Raw genomic sequence first — 21428 nt, forward strand, 5'->3', positions numbered from 1 at the left:
ACAGAGCATGAACAGGGAGACAGAGCATGAGCAGGGGAGGGGCAGAGAGAACAGGAGACACAGAATCAGAAGCAGGCTCCAGGCTCCAAGCCATCAACACAGAGCCCAACGCAGGGCTTGAACCCACGGACTGTGAGATCAAGACCCGAGCTGAAGTCGGCCGCCCAACCAACTGAGCCACCTGGGCGCCCCACCTTTGACCTTCTTGATTCCACACTTAACCCTTGGATCTGCTGACAGAGTCCCCTGGCATGCCGAGGGCCTTCTCCCTTCTGGACACTCTCTCCCCCAGTCCCCTGAAGCCCCGTTTGGCTCCCGCTGTCTCTTTTGAGGCTGTGACGTGGTCTGGGGACCTGCCGCCTCTTAGGGGTAACGCTTTCCCTCCCTCCCTCCTGTCTTTGTTGAGAATTACTATGCCATAGACACCAAGCACCTGCTTTGTGCCTGGCAACATGCCAGGGGATGCTGAAATGAGTGACTTGGGGTCCCTGCCCCTGAGAAGCTCCCAGTCTGGTGGCAAGGGCCGGGTCTGCCTCACTTCCTCTGAAAATGCTGACCAACCCGGGCAAGACCACTCCGCCTTCTGAAAGTCCAGATCTGCCCTGTCACTAGTACTGTGAGGCCGTTTGGGTGCCTCTCAGAGGGTCCACGTGATGGGGCCCCCGTGCCTACTGCAGCAACCTCCATTGTACCCCCTCGTATTGGCCCCTCCCTCACCCCTGCATCTCAACCTCCTGCCCCCTCACCCCTGCGTCTTGGGATCGGCTCCCAAATAAGCGACTTATTGAGCTACATCACACCGGTGCCAGGTGTGACGGATGTGTGGCGTGTCCCGGAGCGTATCCGCTTTGCCAGCTTTGGCAAAGGAGGGGACGTATTAGGGACCCCTGCCGTGGTCACATGGCTAAGCCATTTTCTTTAATCTGGCCATTTCAGTAATAAAGCTTTAAAAAGAAAAAAAGAGCTCTATTTTAATATCATTACTTTCCATTGGTGCTTTGTTTCTCTTTTGAATCAAACGAAAATCTCTTTTGTCAACTTTTCTATTTGTCTTCTTTTATTATGGTTTTTGAAAAGTGCTTTGAAAATCTAGGTATTCATCCTTTGTTTGTTATATAAGCTAAATAGCTTCTCCGAGTGTGTGGCTAGTACTTAAGCGTGTTTATGTTATTTTTCTCATAAAGATAGTTGAAATAAAAAAATGAAGGGGCGCCCGGGTGGCTCAGTCGGTTAAGCATCCGACTTCGGCTCAGGTCATGATCTCGCGGTTCATGGGTTCAAGCCCCGCGTCGGGCTCTGTGCTGACAGCTCAGAGCCTGGAGCCTGCTTCTGATTCTGTGTGTGTGTGTGTTGCCTCACTCCAGGCAAACATCCACACCCACCCCAGCCAGGCAGCTTCCAATCAATTTCAGTCACTATAGAATAGTTTGCCTACCTTACGGCTTCCTGTGTTTGGAAGCATGTAGAAGTTCTCTTCTGAGACAGACTTCTTGCACAAATGTTCTTTCCTTTCTATTACTGAGTTGTATTCCATTGCAGAAGTCTTTATGTAGTCCTGTGTTTTCATTCTCTTGGGTACATACCTAGGGGTGTGATTACTGAGACTTACGGTAGGTTTATATTTAACTGTGTAAGAAATTGCCAAACTGTCTTCCAAAAGCGTCTCTCCATTGCACTCTCAGTGTTCTACTAGAATTCCGGGTACGCCCTATTACTTCCAGCACTTGGTAATTTCCAAATTTTTTATTTTAGCTGTTCTAGCGGATGCATAGTGTTGTCTCATCCGTACTGTACATTCGTACCTTCTTTTGGGAGGCATCTGTTCAAGTCTTTTGCCTATTTTAAAAATCAGGTTGTTGAATTGTAGATGTTCTCTGTGTATACTGAATACAAGTCCTTTGTTGGGTGATGCATCGCAAGTATTATCTCCCAGTTTGTGCCTTGCCTTGTCAATTTCTTTTTTGTATTCATTCATTTTGAGAGAGACAGAGACAACACGAGTGGAGGAGGGGCAGAGAGAGAGGGAGAGAAGGGATCCCAAGCGGGTTCTGCACTGCCGGTACAGAACCCGATGTGGGGCTTGAATCCACAAACCGTGAGATCATGATCTGAGCCAAAACCAAGAGTCAGATGATCAACTGACTGAGCCACCCAGACGCCCTGTTGCCTTTTCAATACCTGAATGGTGTCTTTGTTGCTGTTGTTTTTACAATTAGGAAAAAAAAAGCTCTATTCCCTTCTAGCATTTTTTAAAAATTGTCAACAGCTTTATCATAGTATACATACCATAAATTCACTTCTTTTTAGTGTAATAATGGTGTGGGTTTTTTTTTTTCTTTTCAGTATTCAAAAAGGTTGGGAATTACTTAGAGATCCAATGCAATGTTCTTACCAATACTTGCTTTTTCTGGAGGAGTGGGAGACAGCTAGCATTTTTAACATGTGATTTTAATAGAAATATCTGTTCAAAATCATAAAGAAATACATGCTTCTTGTAAATAAAAATCAAACATTGTAGGTAAGAGTAAGTTGGCGACACGCTGAAGGTCAGCATCAGCTTTTGGGAGTGAGCCAAAATCTGATATTTGACTTCAGCTTTGGCTTGACTTTTGGAAGGTCAAATAGTTGGTGCTAACTTCAATGTCATTTCTGGAATCCCTGAACTTGTGTGATCAACAATCATATGATTGTCTCATATCTAATCATAACAAGAGCAGTGATAGGAACAAGGCATGGCATTCAGATTTCTTAACAGCTAACCATCCACAGGGAAGTATTAGCAAGACTTCTTGATGTAACTTGGAGTGGGAATCTCTTTTGTGCTTTATATGCTGAAATTTTGTCAATCAGTTGAGGTAAAAATGTGCTTTTGTTATTGCATAAACGTACTGCAGTAACTGTGGGTCAAAGTTGTTCACTTTAGGCACGAAAGCTATCACGAGCTTTCAAATAGTTAAATAAACAGGGCGATAGCTGACAAAATAGTGGTAGGAGAGAGTGTGTGAGCTAGACAACCTTAGGAAAAACATTATATCCTTATATCCTTCTTGGGAACCAAAATATTATAAAACCTGACCTTGCTTGGAAGTGAACATCTCTTCCGTGAGAGGGGGCCCCTCAGCAGAGAGGCCACAAAATGTCCCATCAACGATGGCCCCAAACTACTCTTTCCTGCACTGTCGGCCCTTAAAATTTCACTATTGTTTTAACACAAAGTTGGAATAATAAAGTTTTCCTATAAAATGATGCCAAGCTTTGGTCTCTTCTTTGACTGAAAATTCTTTTAAAAATATACTTTACATTTTGGAGCAGTGTTAGGTTCCTAGCAAAACTGAGCAGGTGGTGTAGAAATTTCCCATCCATCTCTTATCTCAATGGTATCTTTCAAAAAGCAGAAGTTTTCAACGTAGTGAAATCCAATTGATCAATTTTTTTCTTTGATGGTTAGTGCTTTTTGTATCCTAAGAACTCTTTCCTACTCTCGAGGTCAGAGATTTTCTTCTATGTTTTTTGGTTTTTTGTTTTTGTTTTTAATGTTTATTTTTGAGACAGAGGGAGACAGAGCGCGAGCAGCAGAGGGGCAGAGAGGGAGACACAGAATCCAAAACAGGCTCCAGGCTCTGAGCCGTCAGCACAGAGCCTGACGCGGGGCTTGAACCCATGAACCGTGAGATCGTGACCTGAGTGGAAGTCGGACGCTTAACCGACTGAGCCACCCGGGTGCCCCTTTTTTGTTTTTTTTTTAAAGGACTTCTACAGTGTTAGCTCTTACATTTAGGTCTAGCATTTATTTGAGCTAATGACTGCAGATGGGCACTGTTTCTCTGTCTTCTCAGTGAACAGGGATGGGAAATCGACAATATGCAGACAGTGCCTCCTGAGTGCAGACTGATATTGCTATGCCAAAGCAAAACCACAGGGTGTTTATTTTTGTCTGAGTGAGTTACCTTCTTCTCTACCACATCCTTTCTTCTTCCCTAATAAGCATCTCCCCAAGATCACATGATGTTAGCGTTCAAATATCCCATAATCCTTCCTTTACGTGATCTCATACGCACACCAGCCACGATAATAGTCACAGCCAACCACCAGCTCTGATTACTGACCACAGTTAAAAGCGTTTCTACATACGCTTCCCCCTCCTTTTCCCCTGTTCTGTCGTTGTTGGTCTAGAGCTCCGTCGTCAGAACATAACGGCCGGTAGGTCAATACATACGCATCTGTTCGATGTTCACCACCTCCAGCTGTGGATGCCTCTCGCCTATTTTGATCATCCCCCACTCATGCTCCAGTAGGTTTCTTCAGAAGGAATAACAGGGGCAATGTTTTCTGATTCATGCACGTTGACGACAGTTTCTGTTATCTTTATACAGATAACTTTATACAGATGTCTTTATACAGATGTTTCCATCTGCGTTGGAAAATCGGTTTCCCCGAATGTAAAATCTTTGGCTCACATTGTCTCCTCTTGCGTATCCTAAGTTATTACATTTTCGGGTATAAATCGTTGATGTTTAAAAAAATTTTGCAGCAATCCCGTTTTCTTTACCTTAGACGTCACATGCGCTTTGTCCCTAAGCTTCCAAAGGACTTTTCCTTTTCCCTTAGCGCCTGTGGTTTTAGTAGACTCTGCCTTGGTGTTGCTTGTTCTGGTTCATGTTCTTGGGCCCCCGTGTGTCTTTCAGTGTGGAGCTTCAGGTATTTTTTTTTCAATTAAGTCGTCTTGAATTATGTCTTTTTAAATACTTTTTCTATTTCCTTGCTCTCGTTTTCTTTTTGAAGGTGTCCCATCCTCCACATCTTGAATTTTCTTATTTTATGTTTAGTATTTGTCGCTGCCTTCCACATCTTCTTTGTCTCTATTTTTTACTTTTAGTTAAAAACATATTGTAAGTTTATTTATTTCGCGAGAGAGCGAGTAAGCAGGGGAGGGGCAGAGAGAGGGAGAGAGAGAATCCCAAGCAGGATTCCATTCCAGCAGCGCAGAGCCCCTTGTGGGGCTCTAACCCACGAACCTTGAGATCATGACCTGAGCCAAAACCAGAGTCAGAGGCTTAACCGACTGAGCCACCCAGGCGTCCCTCCATTTTTTATTTTTCAAGATGTATCTGCTTTTCATCTTCCGTTTCTTGTAGGGCGTTTTCCGGGCTGCTTTTTCTTCTAGTTCTGTCTTCATTTCTAAAATGATTGTTTCTTCTATTTCCAATTCTTGAGTTCTGTCTCCTCACTTTGCGGGGAGGGGTTGAGACATACTTTGCATGTTTTTGTGGGGGGACAGAGGATCCGAAGCGGGCTCTGTGCTGACGGCAGACAGCCCGACGTGGGACTTGAACTCACAGACCATAAGATCGTGACTTGAGCCAAGGTTGGACGCGTCACCGACAGAGCCACCCGGGCGCCCCGGTCCTGTGCTCTTTCTAATACTCAGCTGAAAGTGCATGGCTCCCTTGACTTTGAAACTCTTCCTAGGAATTTAGTAGACATTTCTGCAGACACAGTGCCTGGAGATGTAACAGACAAACAATTGACTGAAGGCACCTGTGTCACTGAGTGTATGACATTCCTCAAATGAGAAGGGAGGAGACAACTAGCCCACCGTAGGGAGGCAGCCCCCACCTAGCTACGGAAATGGGAGGGTCTGAGCACCGTGCTGGAGGCCAAGGTCGGCTCTGAAGCCCACACCTACTGCACTTGAGTTGTTCGGGGCTTTCCTTCTTTCTTTCTTTATTTTGTTTTTAACGTTTATTTGACAGAGAGAGAGAGAGCGTGAGTAGGAGAGGGGCAGAGAGAGAGGGAGACAGAGAACCCCAAGCAGACTCCACACTGTCAGTGCAGAGATCCATGCAGGGCTCAAACCCATGAAACCACAAGACTGTGACCTGAGTCAAAGCCAAAGAGTCGGGGGCTTAACCGTCTGAGCCGTCCAGGTGCCCCTCTTTGGGGCTTTTCATTGACACAGGGACGAAAGTGCATTGTGATTTTTGCCAAACTGATTAGGAGGGTTGTGGTAAGGGCTTAATTTCATCTCTTGGGCAAATTTTGGGTGAGCGTCAGTTAGGGACCAGCCTTGTGCCAGGGGCTGGGATCGAGCCACAGACAAGACAGACAGTGTGTGCTCAGGGAGAATTCATGCCCCCTCTCCTGCTCATCAAATTGAAACTTTTGTGCATCAATAAAAATATTTCCGGAGCGCCTGGGTGGCTCAGTCGATTGAGCGTCCGACTTCAGTTCAGGTCGGGGTCTCGCGGTTTGTGGGTTCGAGCCCTGCGTTGGGCTCTGTGCTAACAAACAGCTCACAGCCTGGAGCCTGCTTCGGATTCTGTGTGCGTGTCTCTCTCTCTCCCCCTCCCCGGCTCATGCTCTGCCTCTCTCTGTCTCTCAAAAATAAATAAATGTTAAAAAAATATATATTTCCAAGCCTCTAAAGTGACAATATCTGCCGAGTCAGTGAGAACAACGACTGCCGAACAACGACTCAGTGAGTTGAACCTCGTTGAAGGTAGAATCCGAACAGGAAGACCTTTGGATGTCTCTCTTTTAAAGTGCACGTACAAATCAAACAAACAAAACAAACCAAAATATCGCATGTGCGTCTGCATTTCTGGTTTTAATTTTCTCCTTCGGGGCCCAAATCAGATTAGAGTTTCTAAGGAAGTGTATCAGCGGGGAGAGTGCAGTCAGGATTCTGTCTGAAGCCCTTGTCTGGAGGGGGCATTATCTTCTGCTTTTGAGCAGATGTTTCTGTGACCTCCAGACCGGCCCATCATTGAGGCCTGACTCAATCGTGAAATGTGATAAGCGAGGCCAAAGGGTCACTTTTATTGTTCAAGAGAATGCTAACGTTCCACAGGACGAACATTTATTAGCTGGGAACTTGTTGGCAGAATTTACAGCCCTTGGGGAAGAGGAGAGGCTCATCAAATGTCAACATCTTGGTTTCCCCACAATTAGGGAAGCCAGAGCCTCCCAAACAGGGTGAGTTTATCAAATCGTGTTCTCTGGGGTGTTTGTCTCCCCGAGTCGATTCAATTCACCGAGCACCGTTCCACTCTATTGCTGTCCGCCAAGGCCGTCCAGGCTTTTAAAGGTAGGCTGAGAGGCAGAGGAGACCAACAGGTACTGGTCACTTTCTCTGGGCCTGGCGGGACTTCTGCTAGCTCTCACAGTAACCCCGGGGGCTCCGGGGGGTTGTCTGAGGTCAAATATGGTGAAGACAGGTCTTGGGTCAGGGTATCTGCGGCATGGCCCCCACCTAGGAAAGGCGTGAGCAGGGGGACCACCAGATGGGGACCACCCCATCGTCTCTAGTCTTGGCTGTCCACAAAAACGTTGGGGACAAGTGAAACTCTTATAGGAGATCACTTGTCTTTGGCTTTAAGGAATCTGAACAACCCAACAGTTTTCATAGGATCAAAATAAATTGAGGGGCGCCTGGACAGCTCAGTCTGTTGAGCTTCTGGCTCTGGATTTTGACTCAGGTTATGGTCTCACGGTTCGCGAGATCGGGCCCCACGTCGGGCTCCACGCTGAGCGCAGAGCCTGCTTGGGATTCTCTCTCTCTCCCTCTCTCTCTCTGCCCCTCTCTCATTCACATGTACACATGCTCTCTCTCTTTCTCTATTAGAATAAATAAACTTAAAAGATAAATAAATAGGGGCGCCTGGGTGGCTTGGTCGGTTAAGCGTCCGACTTTGGCTCAGGTCATGATCTCACGGTCGGTGAGTTCGAGCCCCGCATCGGGCTCTGGGCTGACAGCTCGGAGCCTGGAGCCTGTTTCAGATTCAGTGTCTCCCTCTCTCTCTGCCCCTCCCCTGTTCATGCTCTGTCTCTCTCTGTCTCAAAAATAAATAAACGTTAAAAAAAAAAAAAGATAAATAAGTTGAAGGTTAGGGCAGCACAGGAAAAGAATTCTTGTCCCCACGTACTAAGTGTTAAGAATTCTTTAGTACTAAGCATGGTTATCCCTGTGGCAAAAGTCGGACAGAGACCTGCTGTTCTAGCATCCATAGTGGGACTGTGTGTGCCTCCCGAAAACCTACTTCTGCCTCCACCTGCCTCTGTCCCTAGCCCTGGGCTCCTGCAGCTTACAAGGCCCCGTGCCACCTCCCGCCAGCCTCCCCAAGAACTAATCTTGGAGGCCTGGGATGTGCCAGGCCCTGGGCAAGGCTCTGGGCACTCTGAGAGCCAACCAATGTCCCTGTCTTCCCGGGGCTTACGATCTGTGGGGAAGATAAGAGTAACGACGGGCGAAACTGTAGGTCAAAGAAACCACGAGAAACTCTACAAACCAGGTAAAGGCTGGGGGTCTGTTGTGAGATGGGGGTCGGGGGGTGCTATGTGAGAAAGGTGGCCAGCAAAGCCTCTGGGACAAGGGCACAGTCGGGCAGAGACCCGGGTGAGGGGAGGCTGTGAGCATGGCTGAGCTGGGGGCACGGGGCCCAGGTGACGGCCTTCCCGCTCTTCCTCAGGTCCACTGAGGGGTCATCCCGGGGCCTCGGTGCAGCCGCTCACTCCGCCCTGACGCCCACCCCCAGGATCCCCGACACTCACACCCTTGTGTCATTCGAGTCCTAATGAATCGACACCCAGAGGGGCCTTTCCCGTTCACCTCCCCTGACCGAGGTGCAGATAAAAACGTTGAGACTCCAAACACTGGAGAAACCAGCCCAAGCAAGGTCAGCTGGCTGCAAGACATCTGGACCGCAGTTTGGAGCCCGCCCTGTCTTCCTCGCCCCTCCCCTGGCCTCTGAGTGCTGTCAAAGTGTGATTGATTTCACTTGAACACCCATGGTCTCCGTCACCTGGGCCCCATCCGCTTCGTGATCATCTGGGTGAATCTGGGTCATGCCCGACTCCTTGTCTTTCCACCTGCTCTCCCCGGCTTCCCCCAATCTAGAAACCCCCCTCCCCTTCCAGCCTCTCCATCCCAGGAGAAGACGTAACCACCAAGTCAAAGACAGAAACAAAGGGCTCCTGGGTGTGGCCCTCATGCCTGGCGTGTTAGTCAAGGTTGTCCAGAGAAAGAGAACCAATGGGACATAGATACGTAACGAGAAGATTTGCTGTAAAGAACGTGTTCACACAACTATGGAGGCAGTTGAGAAGCACTGAGATCTGCAGTCAGCAAGCAGGAGACCCAGGGGAGTTGCTGGTGGAGTTCTTGGCCGAGTCCGAAGGCCTGGGAACCAGGAGGGCCTTGTGTCGCTTCCATTCTGAGGGAAGAAGACCGATGTCCCGGTTCAGGCAGGCAGGCACGTGGAATTTCTTCTTCCTCAGTCTTTTTGTTCTATTCAGGTCTTCAACTACTTAGAGGAGGCCCACCATATTATGGAGGACTATCTGCTTTACTCCGTCTACTGATTCAAATGTTAATCTCATCCAGAAACACCCTCCCGGACACATCCAGGGTATTGGGCCAGATGTCTGGGTGCCCCATGGCTCAGTCAGTTGACACAGAAGTGGCTGTCACTCCCAGCCTTTGGACACCTAACAGCTTATGTCCAATAGCTCTCCCTTGTTCCTCCCTCACATCTGTCTTAGAAGAAAAGGCTTCTGGCCTCTGGTCTGGGGCTGGTCCCTCCCCCTGTGCTCTGGGTCTGTCTCCAGAAAGGAAATCATCCAGCATTTCTATCCCCCCATTACCTAAGATGGCGGTGTAGGTAAAGCTCGGTGTGGGAGGGGAAGGTGCTGGTTCCGGGAAGGAGTCCAGAGTGTGGGTGTGAGGCCTCGACTGGATGACCAGACAGGCATTCCTGTAAAACCCCCGACCCTGACATCTACACCAAACACCCCTCCAGACAAGGCCCTCCCTGCAGCCACCGGGCGCGGGGAGGGGGGGGCACGCGGTCACTCTTTCTTGGGACCTCTTTGTGCCCGGGCCTGCTCTCTCCAGAGAGGTTTCCCTGTCCCTTCATGTCAACCAACCCTCCTGGCCTGAGCAAGATTTTCTCACTGTGGATGTCAGAATTCCAACTCAAAACAGTTAAAGTAAAAATGAGGATTTATTTAACTTTTTTTTAATGTTTATTTATTTTTGAGAGAGAGAGAGAGAGAGAGAGACAGAGCATGAGCAGGGGAGGGGTAGAGAGAGAGGGAGACACAGAATCCAAAGCAGCTCCAAGCTCTGAGCTGTCAGCACAGAGCCCGACGTGGGGCTCGAACTCACGGACTGCGAGATCGTGACCTGAGCCGAAGTCGGATGCTCAACTGACTGAGCCACCCAGGAGCCCCCAAAATGAGGATTTATTGATTGACGCAACTGAGAGTTCATGAATGGGGCTGGCTTGCCGACTCTGCTAATACTGTTGGGCCTCAGTTTCCCTTTGCCACACACACACACACACACACACACACACACACCATGCCCGTCTGCTGTCCTCTGTGTATAGAGCTAGTTTTTCTTGCTGTAGGTGAGTTTCTCCGTGCAGTAAGGGGAGAAAGTGTCACAGGCACAGAGAGTGCAGGTGTCTGTCACCCCAGCTCAGCCACCTTGAAGGTAGGCCTTCTCTCTCCCACCCTCCGTATTGGAAGTCCCCGGGTGAGATTGGTCCTGTATAGTCACCTACATTGCCTGTACGACCACCTTGGTGTGGCCAGAGAGACGGGAGCTCTGATGGGCCAGGCCTGGGTCACGTGACCGCCCTCTTGGCCAAGGTACCAGATTGGCAGGTGTCCTGGAATCACATGGACAGAGGGCAGAGCAGTTCAAGGAAGGAAGGACCTATTTTAAGAAGCAATGGGAAGGGAGGTAGGGCAGATAAAAACAGCAGATGACCTCCTCACCGCCTGGTCTGGGGGTGTATTGGATTGGGGCCCAACATGCTCCGTTGTGGCCTCATCTTTTTTTTTTTTAATGTTTTTTTAATTTATTTTTGAGACAGTGAGAGACAGAGCATGAACAGGGGCGGGGCAGAGAGAGAGGGAGACACAGAATCTGAAACAGGCCCCGGGCTCTGGTCTGTCAGCACAGAGCCCGACGCGGGGCTCAAACTCACAGACTGTGAGATCATGACCTGAGCGGAAGTCGGACGCTCAACCGACCGAGCCACCCAGGCGCCCCTATTGTGACCTCTCACTCCAAATAAGGTCACGTTCTAAGATACTGGGGATTAGGACTTCAACCGTATCTTTTGGGAGGGGACACAATTCAATCCCTAAAACCTATTGGGTGGTGAAGCCAGCCTCAAATCCAGAGCTCACACTTTCTACCTGAAGATTGCTGATACTGACGGCTGGCATTTTTGGGTGACTGCTTTGTGCAGGCAGTTGCTCATAGTTTGCCACTTTAAAATGACAGCAACCCCAGGGGCCCCTGGGTGGCTCAGTCGGTTAAGCGTCCGACTTCGGCTCAGGTCATGATCTCCCGGTTCACGGGTTCCAGCCTCGTGTTGGGCTCTGTGCTGACGGCTCGGAGCCCGGAGCCTGCTTCGGATTCTGTGTCTCCCTCTCTCTCTGCCCCTCCCTCCCTAGCACTCTGTCTGTCTCTGTCTCAAAAATAAATAAGCATTTTTAAAAATTAAAAAAAAAAATCACAACAGCTCTACAAGGTAGGCTTTGGGTCCATTTTATAGGTGAGGAAATCAAGGCGTGGAGAGGTTAAGTGCTCAAAGGCACACAGCTGCTTAGGAACAGAGTCGAGATTCGCGCTGGTTTACCTGACTTCACATCCACTTTGCTCTTGGCCCCGCCTTGCTGAGTTAAGGGGCATAATATAAGCGTTGATGAAGTGCTGTGGGAAACCCGGCAGACAGAGACCGCTGCTGCCTGTGGATGGTTGGGGACAGGGCTGGCGGACAGAAAAAAGTCTGGAAATCCTTCCTGGAGGCAGTGACGTTTTAGCAGAGTCCAGAAGGCGGGGTCAGACTCAGGTGTGCAGAAGTGGCAAGAAAGGGCGTTTTGGGCGAGGCATTTAGCAGAAGCAAGGCCTAGAGGCAAGAAAGTACTGGTCCAGAGTCCACGCTCTCCTGGGGGTACAAAAGGAAAGAGCATCTCTCTAACTGGGGACAAAAATGGGGTATTCGTTCTCATCTTCCAGGTTCCCACTATTCTAGCGGAAATCGTGTCCAAAGCCGCTTTCCACCCAAGAACAGGGGACATCCCAAGAAGGCAGCGGAAGTCTGAATACGCGGGACCAGCCGAGGGGGGCCCACTGCTTTTCTCCTCTTTCCCACGCGCCCACGGCCAACCCCGTCCAAGCCCAGAAACCAGAGAGCAGCGAAGACGCCCGTCCATCGTCCGGGTCCAGAAGGCCCAGCTGAGATCTGTTTCAACGCACCCACGTGAGAGGGTTTCCAGTGTGTTTCCCCAGTTGCCATGGCTTTGCTTTCTGCGTCAGGCGCTCTGTCTGTCAGACACGACAATTGAATAATATTTTTATTTTTAGGCATGGGTCACCAAGTTTTTTCATTCCACCGTCAGGCTCGCCCCCACACTGGAGCTCCGGGGAACTGAGCCTCCGGTCGCCTGTGAAATGAATGGGTGCAGCCAGGAGCGGGGTGGGGGGTGTCCAGCCTGAGCTGGACACTGTCCTGGGGCCAGAAAACCTTGTCCCGGGGGGGAGGGTGTCCATCATGGCAGAACACGGTGAGGGTAGCTGGTCTTCGCCAAGACCTGGGTGCCGTCGGGCCCGAGGGGCGAGGTTGGCGCTGCGGGAGGGCAGGTGCGTGGGCTGGACCCTCTGTGTGCGGTGGGACGATGTCCCACTATATGGCGATGGTGCCGGGGAGCAGGCGGGCGCTGGGGCTCAGCATCAACAGAGAGCCACGGGATGCCCAAAGGTGTGTTGCGGGCTTTAAGTGGAGGCAGACGGAAGTTCTCAAGGGTCGAATCAAAGCAGGGGCGCTCAGGAGTCAGACCCTCACATTCGGGGCCGGATACAGTCAGGCAGGACCTGTAAATAGAGCAGAGGTCCTTGCTCTGGCCACTGTTGACTTTCAGGGGTGATTGTTCTTGGTCCTGTGCTCTGTAGGGTGTCAGCAGCGTCCCGGCCTTCACCCACCGGATTCCGGACGCACTCCCTTCCAGTTGTGACAACTAAAAATGTCTGCAGGCCTCCACCCCCCCCCCCCCCCCCCCCCGCTGTCTCCAGGGCAGCGGGGCTGAGCGCTCTCTGGTTGAGGCTTAGTGGGAACCGGAGTCTGAATGGATTTGGGACTGGGGGGCAGACGCAAAGACCCAATCACTGGGACCGGGAACGGCCCCTCAGCTGGCCCCCCACCGGCGAGGGCCTTTGGTGGCAAACGACACGTGTCAGTCCTGGCTAACACCCCAAAAGGGAACATGGAGGAAGACGCGACAGACGTAGGGGGCACATGTCGAAAATAACAAAAGGCTGGAAGATCGGGCGAAGAGACATCCTCGGGATTGGTTGCAAGGTCCGGTGGTGTTTGGAGAGTTCAGGTGGAGGATGAGTCTTGAAGCAGAAGGGCCCCGGGGAGACAGATCTCCGAGGAGGTGACGAAGTGCTACATGCTGGCGGGCTCTCCCAAGACGTGCTGCATCGCCAGTGACCCCTTCGTGGGCAAGAGCGCCCCTGAGAGCAGGGGACGCGGCTGGAGCCCAGGCCGGAAAAGGCCCCGCGGGAGGTGAGACGCAGCCTTCGCGCCCCATGAAGAGATGGGCCCCCTCGCTTCTGCGAATGGGTGTGAGTGACGGAGAGAACGTTCCACGTAGTCCCTGAAACACCGCCCCGTCTGGGGGGCAGTGAGGAGCCGCCAACGGCCTGGGGAACCGGGGCGCTGTCACCCCACACCCCTCACTGGGGGCGGCTGTCCTGGGAGGGCCCTTCATGGCCAAGAGGTGAGATTTTTCACGTCGGGGCCACTAACGGTGCCAGAGGCTGCGGCCAGGTACCTGGCCCCCTTGTCACCTGGGAGCGCTGTGCGGGTGAGGACACAATAAAAGGCTTCTCTTCAGGCCCGGAGTGAGGGCACTGGGAGGCGTGGGACTCGCGCCCGGGCCTTGTGTTTATTTTAAGCCCGGTTCTTATTGACTCTGGACTCAAAGTTGTTCTGCAAAGAGTAGTCACGGCGGGTAATTAAATATTTATGTTCTTATTTAACAACAATTTCCATTTCAGGGAAGACTTCACCATTCCGCTGGCACTTCTCGCCTCTGCCTGGAGCAGGCCCAGCTTCAGGGGGGCCCAGAACGACGTGCCCCTGGCATCGCCAGCGGCGGCCCCCGGAGAGTCGGGCAGAGGGCGGAGCCTCGTGGGGCCAGCCCCGGCCACCGCGGGCAGCGTTTGGTGACCGACCGAGAGCTTGTCTTTGATTATCACCCGTACTTGTGGGCGAGTCGTGGCCCCGCCTCCAACCAGCGAACTTATTTCTCTGAGCCTCACCTTCCTCATCTGTAAAATGGGCGTGAGGCTCTCTGCCTTACGGGCGGGCTGCGAAGCTGACATGTGAGGATGAGTGTTCGTGGTTCCCAGAGGTCATGGTGCCCAAGAGTCAAGGGAGAGATGGCTAAGATGAAGGTTCTCAGGCCCCTCCAGCTTTTCTGATTGCGTGAAGCTAAGCTGGGACGCTGGGCCATTGCGACAAGCTTCTAGGTGATTCTCACCCGAGTGAGTGATTCCGTAAGAAACACCGGTGTCTACAAAGGGCTTAGTCCTGAATCCAGCATGTAATAAGTCCCCAGTCCATGTTGCTGCTAGCGACTGTGACTTTTATTCTAGACCGCTTGTCTCTTGTAACAATAAGGGTACAGACAAATCATCCCCAAATCTAACCACTTTGCTTCCAGACCCCTGCTCACCATCACATTTGCTGCCAACCCAAACGACGTCACCCGGCTAAGCCCAGAACCATCCAGAGGAACCCACCCAGAAAGGGAGGGGATAGAGAGAGGAGTGGGGCAATGAATGTCATCAACCCATCTCTCACAGGTATTTTTTTAGAAAACAACGGAATCGCACCGTCTTTGTCTACCAGGTTCGTTTCGATAAGCACGCATTGCATTTTTAAAAATTGTTTTTTAACGTTTATTTATTTTTGAGACAGAGAGAGACAGAGCATGAACGGGGGAGGGGCAGAGAGAGAGAGGGAGACACAGAATCGGAAGCCGGCTCCGGGCTCCGAGCCGTCAGCCCAGAGCCCGACGCGGGGCTCGAACTCACAGACCGTGAGATCGTGACCTGAGCTGAAGTCGGACGCTCAACCGACGGAGCCACCCAGGCGCCCCTGCATTTTTAATAAAAAACTCCTTGGTTATTTCCCTGCCCCCACAGCACATCAGGACAGTAGTGATAACAGAACAAGAGCCGTGACGGTTTCCCAGCACTTCCTCTGTGCCAGGCACTGTGCTAAGTGCTTTTAAATATTAGCTCATCCGACGCCCGCCGTGACCCCGTGAGGTTGTGTGTTGGCTTCCTGTTGGGGCTGCAACAAACTGCCACACACCGGGTGGCTCGAAATAGCCCAGATCTATGATCTTAATAAGATTAATAAGAAGGCTTAAAATGGGGCTAAAATTGAGGTGTCAGCAGGGCTGTCTTTCTTCCGGAGGCTCTAGGAGAGGATCCATTCCACGCCTTTTCCAGCTTCTAGATGCCAGGTGCACCCCTTGGCTCCTGGGTGCCTTCCAACAATGGGGCTGAAAGAATGGATGGCCGGATGGGTGGAGGGACGGATGGACAGATGGATACGCGGACACACGGGTGGAGGGACGCATGCGTGGGTGGATGCATGGATGGGTGGACAGATGGGCAGATGGACGGACAGGCAGAAGGACAGATGGATGGATGGATGGATGGGCGATAGCTGGGTGCACCCCAGAAAGTCTTGTCTCCCAGGCTGTCATCTCCATGGCTGAGACAACTGAAAAACATCTTCCTCACCCCCGTCCCCAGAGCTGTCATTTTTGTCCCTCCATCAGCATCAGGACACTTCCCACTCAGCTTCGTGAGAGCCTTTCTCTTTCCAAACCTCCCGCAGAACCAGTCCCCTCCAGTTGTGAGAAAATACGTATGTTGCTTACTCACCAGCCATGCCAGTCAAGGAAACTTAAAACAAAGAGATTAGTTCTGCTTTTATTTGTTGGTACAATGGAGAGCATGAAATATTTAACAGCATCGTAATGCGGAACAGATGGGAAAGATACTGCCTTTCAGGGCCTCTCCATCTCTCCGCTCTTCCACCAACAGCCAAAACCTGGCGGCCCTTTAGGACAATTTATGGGCTGGAAGTCAGCCAAGGGACTGCTTGCCCAGGGGCCTCAGAACTGGCCCAACCCTGATAACGCCTACTGGCTTATCCATCAAAGAGGATCGAGTTACAATCTTTTGAACACTGGGCATGCCACAGGGGATCTAGATGCTACATCGGGTGTAAGTCCTCATCGGCTTTATGCAGTTATCAGCGTTCAGAGAATCTTTTTCCTCTAGTGCTGATTATGTCATGGAATTTCCACCCACAAAACCCGAAAGCTTGCAAAATCACCAAGGAGTACCTTTTGATTGGGTTTTGTGCTGTGCAACCTTGGGCAAGTCTGTAACCTCTCTGAGCCTGTGTCTTCAGCGGCATGAAAAACGAGGAGAGCCAGCTAGAAGTCCCTGTGAAGCTTGAGTGAGACAATGTGTATAAAAGTCTGGTGATGGCACATCATAGGTACTCAAACTGCTCTCAGGCCAGGTGGGTGAGTGCCCAGGGTTTGAACGATGGCTCTACTGAGAAACATATCATGTGAGCATGGTGTCTGGGTCTGCATCCCACATAGAATTTCGATTTTTTTTTTTTTTTTAGTTTATTTATTGAGAGAGAGCGGGGGAGGAATAGAGAGAAAGGGAGCGAGAGAGAATCCCAAGCAGGCTCTGCGCTGTCAGCACAGAGCCTGACATGGGGCTCGATCTCACAAACCATAAGATCACGACCTGAGCCGAAATCAAGAGTTGGATGCTTAACTCACTGAGCCACCCAGGTGCCCCAGAATTCAGAAATTTTGAACCAAAAGGAACTTGGGGGATTATTTAGACTAAAGGACGCAAAGCAATCCTTTGGGTCACATCCAGCCTAAAGACACACACACACACACACACACACACACACACGGCACAGGTATTTTTTAATTATTCAAATTAGTTGCCACATAAAAGACTTTCTCTCAACATTAAAATCTGAAATCTTGTGTGATCTAAGAACTGTCAGACGTATGACCCAGAGCGCCCACACACACCTGGCAACGACTGACAGGGCCCCCAAACCTTTTTCTGCAATGTTTTTGCAAGTGACCAAGTCTCTCATTTGTGTTTCCTACCTGGGTTCTGTGAGCATGGGAATTCGTAAACCCAGCTCGAGAGCAATCCTCTCCCTTTACGAGACAAATAAGGTAAAGGGAAGGGATCCAAATATGCACCCCCCCCCCACCACCACCACGGCCATAGTGGTCACCCAGGGATCTTGGAGCTCTTGCTTATTCAAGCCTCAGGGTCCTCAACCCGGTGCTTTGGGGCAGTCATCCAGGTGAACCTATCCGGTACCTCTGGACTGAGTGATTTGGTTCAACATCCTCCAGCCCTGCTGTATTCTGCACCTTGAGGCCTTTCTTCTCCTTTCTTTCTTCCGTACCCAAGACATAGTCTTGGGGGTTAGATACAATAATGCCTTTGACATCTATTATGAGAACCAAAGGAAATAATGTCAGTGGAAGTACCTAGCAAACTGTGAATATTGCGTTATCAGGGTATTACGCCTCAAATGCATTACTCATAAAACAAATGGCTCCCTCCCTGGCTCCCCCCCAACTCCTGCATAAACTCGGGTTTTGATACATGTTGCTTGTGGGAGGTGTTCTGGCATCCCAGACTATACACGTTTTGTGTTCGGCCCCCTGGGCCTTTGGTCAGGGTCGGCCATGCCTTTCAGCCAAAACATGATTGTAAGAAGATGTTTCTTCAATTAAATGCAATCTCTTTCTTTATAGCCCCCGCATGACTGACCCCCTTCCCTGACCCCAAAAGGCAAGACTTGCTGCGTCTTCAGATGCTGGCTCTGATTTGCTCCGAGCCCCACCTCCTCCTGACCTCACCCACCAAAAGGCTCATTACCCCACACAACAGCCTTTTTCTTTTCAAGCTCAGTTAAAAAAAAAAAAAAAAGAAAGAAAGAGGGAGAGAGAAATGTCCATTCTCTTTTCCTTGCCCACGGTAATCCTCAAATTATGCCCGATATCCGGCACAGAGAAATGACCCCGAATTTAATTTTCTGGTTCCCGAGGAGACTTAGTCAGGCCAAGAGTCTAGGAGGGAACCCCCAGGGATGCGCCCCTGAGCTCTGGTGGGGCTCTCAGCCACAAAGGCTGGACGGAGGGCCGTGTGCGCCCGTCCGCGATGTGTGTCTGCACAGAGTGCATATGGGGCGCAGGTGTGTCTGTGCGCGTGATGCGTGTTAGACATGGGCACACGCGTGTGTGCAGTGTGTGTTGCAAGCAGGCGCACGCACCTGTGGCGGGTGGGGTGCACCTCTGTGTGCGTGTGCACGTGCACCTGCAGGGCTCATCACGGGAGGCCCCAGCATGCAGGATTAACCACAGGCAACCCTGAGTCCTCAGCTCTGCCTGTGTGTCCCTCTCTCGGTGTGTCCCTGGTGGTCACGTGGATGACCGTCTCTGGAGGATTGGCACGGCTCTGGGAGTTCTGCAACGCGCTTCACGGCTCATCCCCCGCTTGGCAGCGAGGGGCTCAGAGGCAGAGGGGGCCCTCGAGTTACCTAGAGACACAGAGGGAGCTGGTGGCCACCGCTGGGATTGGAAACAATTTCTCCTGACACCCAGTCCGATGTTCTTTCCGCCTGGGCCCCCTTCAGGGGGGTCAGGGCCCGCCTGCAGGGAGCTGGCCTTCCAGAAGGACCTGGCTGGGATCCAGGGGCGTACAGCTTGGATACAAGGGGTGGCTGGGCTGGAAGTTGTGCAGGCGACAGCCCTGAGCAGGGTCTGACAAATACTTCTCGAAAGGGCCCGGTAGGAAATGGTTTAGGCCTTTATAGGCTAAGAGGCAAAACTGAAGAGGTAATGTACGTACTTATATGACCACCTAATATGTGATCATTTTTTCAAAAAAAATTTTTTAAGTGTATTTACTTTTGAGAGAGACAGAGCGTGAGCAGGGGAGGGGCCAAGAGGGAGGGAGACACAGAATCCAGAGAAGCAGGCTCTAGGCTCTGAGCTCACAGCACAGAGCCCGACGCGGGGCTCAAACTCACGGACCGCGAGATCATGACCTGAGCCGAAGTCGGATGCTCAGCCGACTGAGCCACCCAGGCGCCCCTAATACGTGACCACTTAAACATGGAACCATTTTAAAAAATTTTAAATCCTGTTGGTCATCTTGGGCTACACAAAAACAGGTCACAGCTGGATTTGACCTACAGGCCGGCCCAGTCCTAGAGGATGGAAACATCAAAACAGATAGCTCTCAAGTGATGGAACCAGAAACTGGAGAGACTCAAGAGAGTCAAGGCCAGGGAATGAGAGAACGGAGCAGATATCAAAGAAAGAGCGATGGAGGGGGAGAAGGAGCAAACCAATGGTCACAAATTGGCTTTGGCGGGGCAGGGGCATGTCAGAGTCCCAGATGTTGTCAGAGAAGGGTCTCCCAGCAGCACCAGGAGGGGTGGATGGAGAGAAGTCCATGGCGAGGGCAGTGCTCAAGTGGTCGGGAGTCATGGCGGCCAAGAGGACCTCACCATCTGCCTGTGCAGCCTTTCCATGGGCGGGAACCCCACACAGCCTGATCCCAGTGCCGTGTCCAGTTCTGGCTGAGTGTCCAGGCCTGAAGTCTTTGCCAGTTCTCTCATTTGGTCACCCGGTGATTCACACCCCAGGTCACCCACACCTGCTGCACAGTCCCCAACCCCTCCGCCTGCCCCATGGCCTCACCCTGAGGCTCCATGACCCTTGTCTTAGAGGTAAAGACTCTGAGCCTGAGTTTCCACCTGGCCTTGGATGATATGACAGAACCAGCCAGAAGTTCAGTGCTATGGGATCAAAGTCCTCCTGAAGGCTGGGGATGAAAGGCAAGGGGAAGGGAAGTCACCCCAGGCCCAGCTTTGAGCTGTCCATTGGTAATCCATTTTGCCCGATAACAGAAGTGACTGGGAGTACAGATCTACGTGGACTGGTGGGCAGCGGCCAGCTCCAGGAAGGAGGCTCCATGAAGGCAGGAGCCTGGGTTTGCTCTCCTTCACCATTTTGTTCATGCCTGACATACAGTAGGAGCTCAGAAATATTCTTTACTTAAACATTCTTGACTTAAGGATGGTCAAGGGCTTGAGAAGTTCAAGGTTAGGGACGGATGACAAGGAAGTTTGAAGGAGAGGTTTGTGGGTAGTCCTCTTGGAGTGGATCTCGGGTGCCAGGCTACGTGGGGCTGTCTGCTCACCAAAAGCCCATCTATACAAAGGAGGCTGCTGAGAGTCAGCTGGGCCATCACACGGCCTCTTTCCAGCCACTCCGGTGCCTGTTCATGGACAACGTGGGCGTGGTGGCGGGGACTGGGTCGTTAACCGTGTGCTTTTCGTTCACAGACTATCAAGGCTATCAAGTTAAGACTGCGAATGAACCCGAGGGAAACTCACGGAGCACGGAAATGGATATACTGACTAGTAAGACGTGTCGCTAAGCGTGCACCTGTTTGTACGAGCGGGAGGCGCATTGCACACAGCGTGGGAGCTGAGTGTTTCTGCTGCTGTTTTCATTTGGAGGTTTAGATGGGGAAACAGGGGTGCGCGTGAATATTAAGCATCCAAAGGCGTGGACTGTGGGGTGCTCGGTTCATCGCCCAGTAAACCCCTTGCAAGACGCCCTCCTGTGATGCAGAGAGGGTAAAGCCAAAACGACATTTCTAGACTCCTTTGCTGCCGGGCCCTGGATGTGACCTAGGCTTTGCCCGCTCAGGTTCTCCTGCCGCGATACGCGGTATGGAAGGGAGGCCCATGAGACGGCCTGACGCGGGGCACCTGGGTGGCTGCTGTGGGTGACCGGGGGAGACAACAAGAGTCTTCAGGCAACCGCGGCAGCTTCCTGGCTTGGCAGCTTCTTAAAGTGGTGGCTGCCTCTTGTCTCTGCCAGGGAAGAGGCCAGAGTGGTCCTCAGGCTGGGCTTATTTCTGGAATCTCAGACTAGAGGTCGACTCCTTCAACCCTGCCAGCAATTTTGTGAGCCACCCAACACCCTGTAATTCATCTTTCTCTCCTTAAACGGGCTAGAGTGGGTTCCGTTGTCTGCAACTGACCCCTGGCTGATTCCAGAAGCCCCCTGCTCAACGAGGATCCCCGGGACACTTGCAAAGCACGTAGGGGACGCCACAGACCCCTGGCACAGTTGCAAGGCCGTACTTTGGGGTCGACCTACGTAGCCTACAAACCCCATGTTCAGAGGGCTGAAACAAGACGTGTCTTCCGAACGTGCTGAGCGCGGCCGAGGAGGCAGCTGGG

At 51.4% G+C, this 21428-nt stretch overlaps 1 long non-coding RNA gene across 1 annotated transcript; it reads left to right on the forward strand.

Annotated features, from left to right (window-relative positions):
- The first annotated feature begins 6301 nt into the window (after positions 1–6301).
- Positions 6302–12392, forward strand: LOC106972187 (uncharacterized). The gene is made up of 3 exons (XR_008299638.1): positions 6302–6975; positions 9295–9407; positions 12035–12392. It is a non-coding gene; the product is annotated as an uncharacterized LOC106972187 (long non-coding RNA).
- The last annotated feature ends 9036 nt before the right edge of the window (positions 12393–21428 follow it).

Source organism: Acinonyx jubatus, chromosome B3 (assembly GCF_027475565.1).
Source record: "Acinonyx jubatus isolate Ajub_Pintada_27869175 chromosome B3, VMU_Ajub_asm_v1.0, whole genome shotgun sequence".
NCBI lineage: Eukaryota > Metazoa > Chordata > Mammalia > Carnivora > Felidae > Acinonyx > Acinonyx jubatus.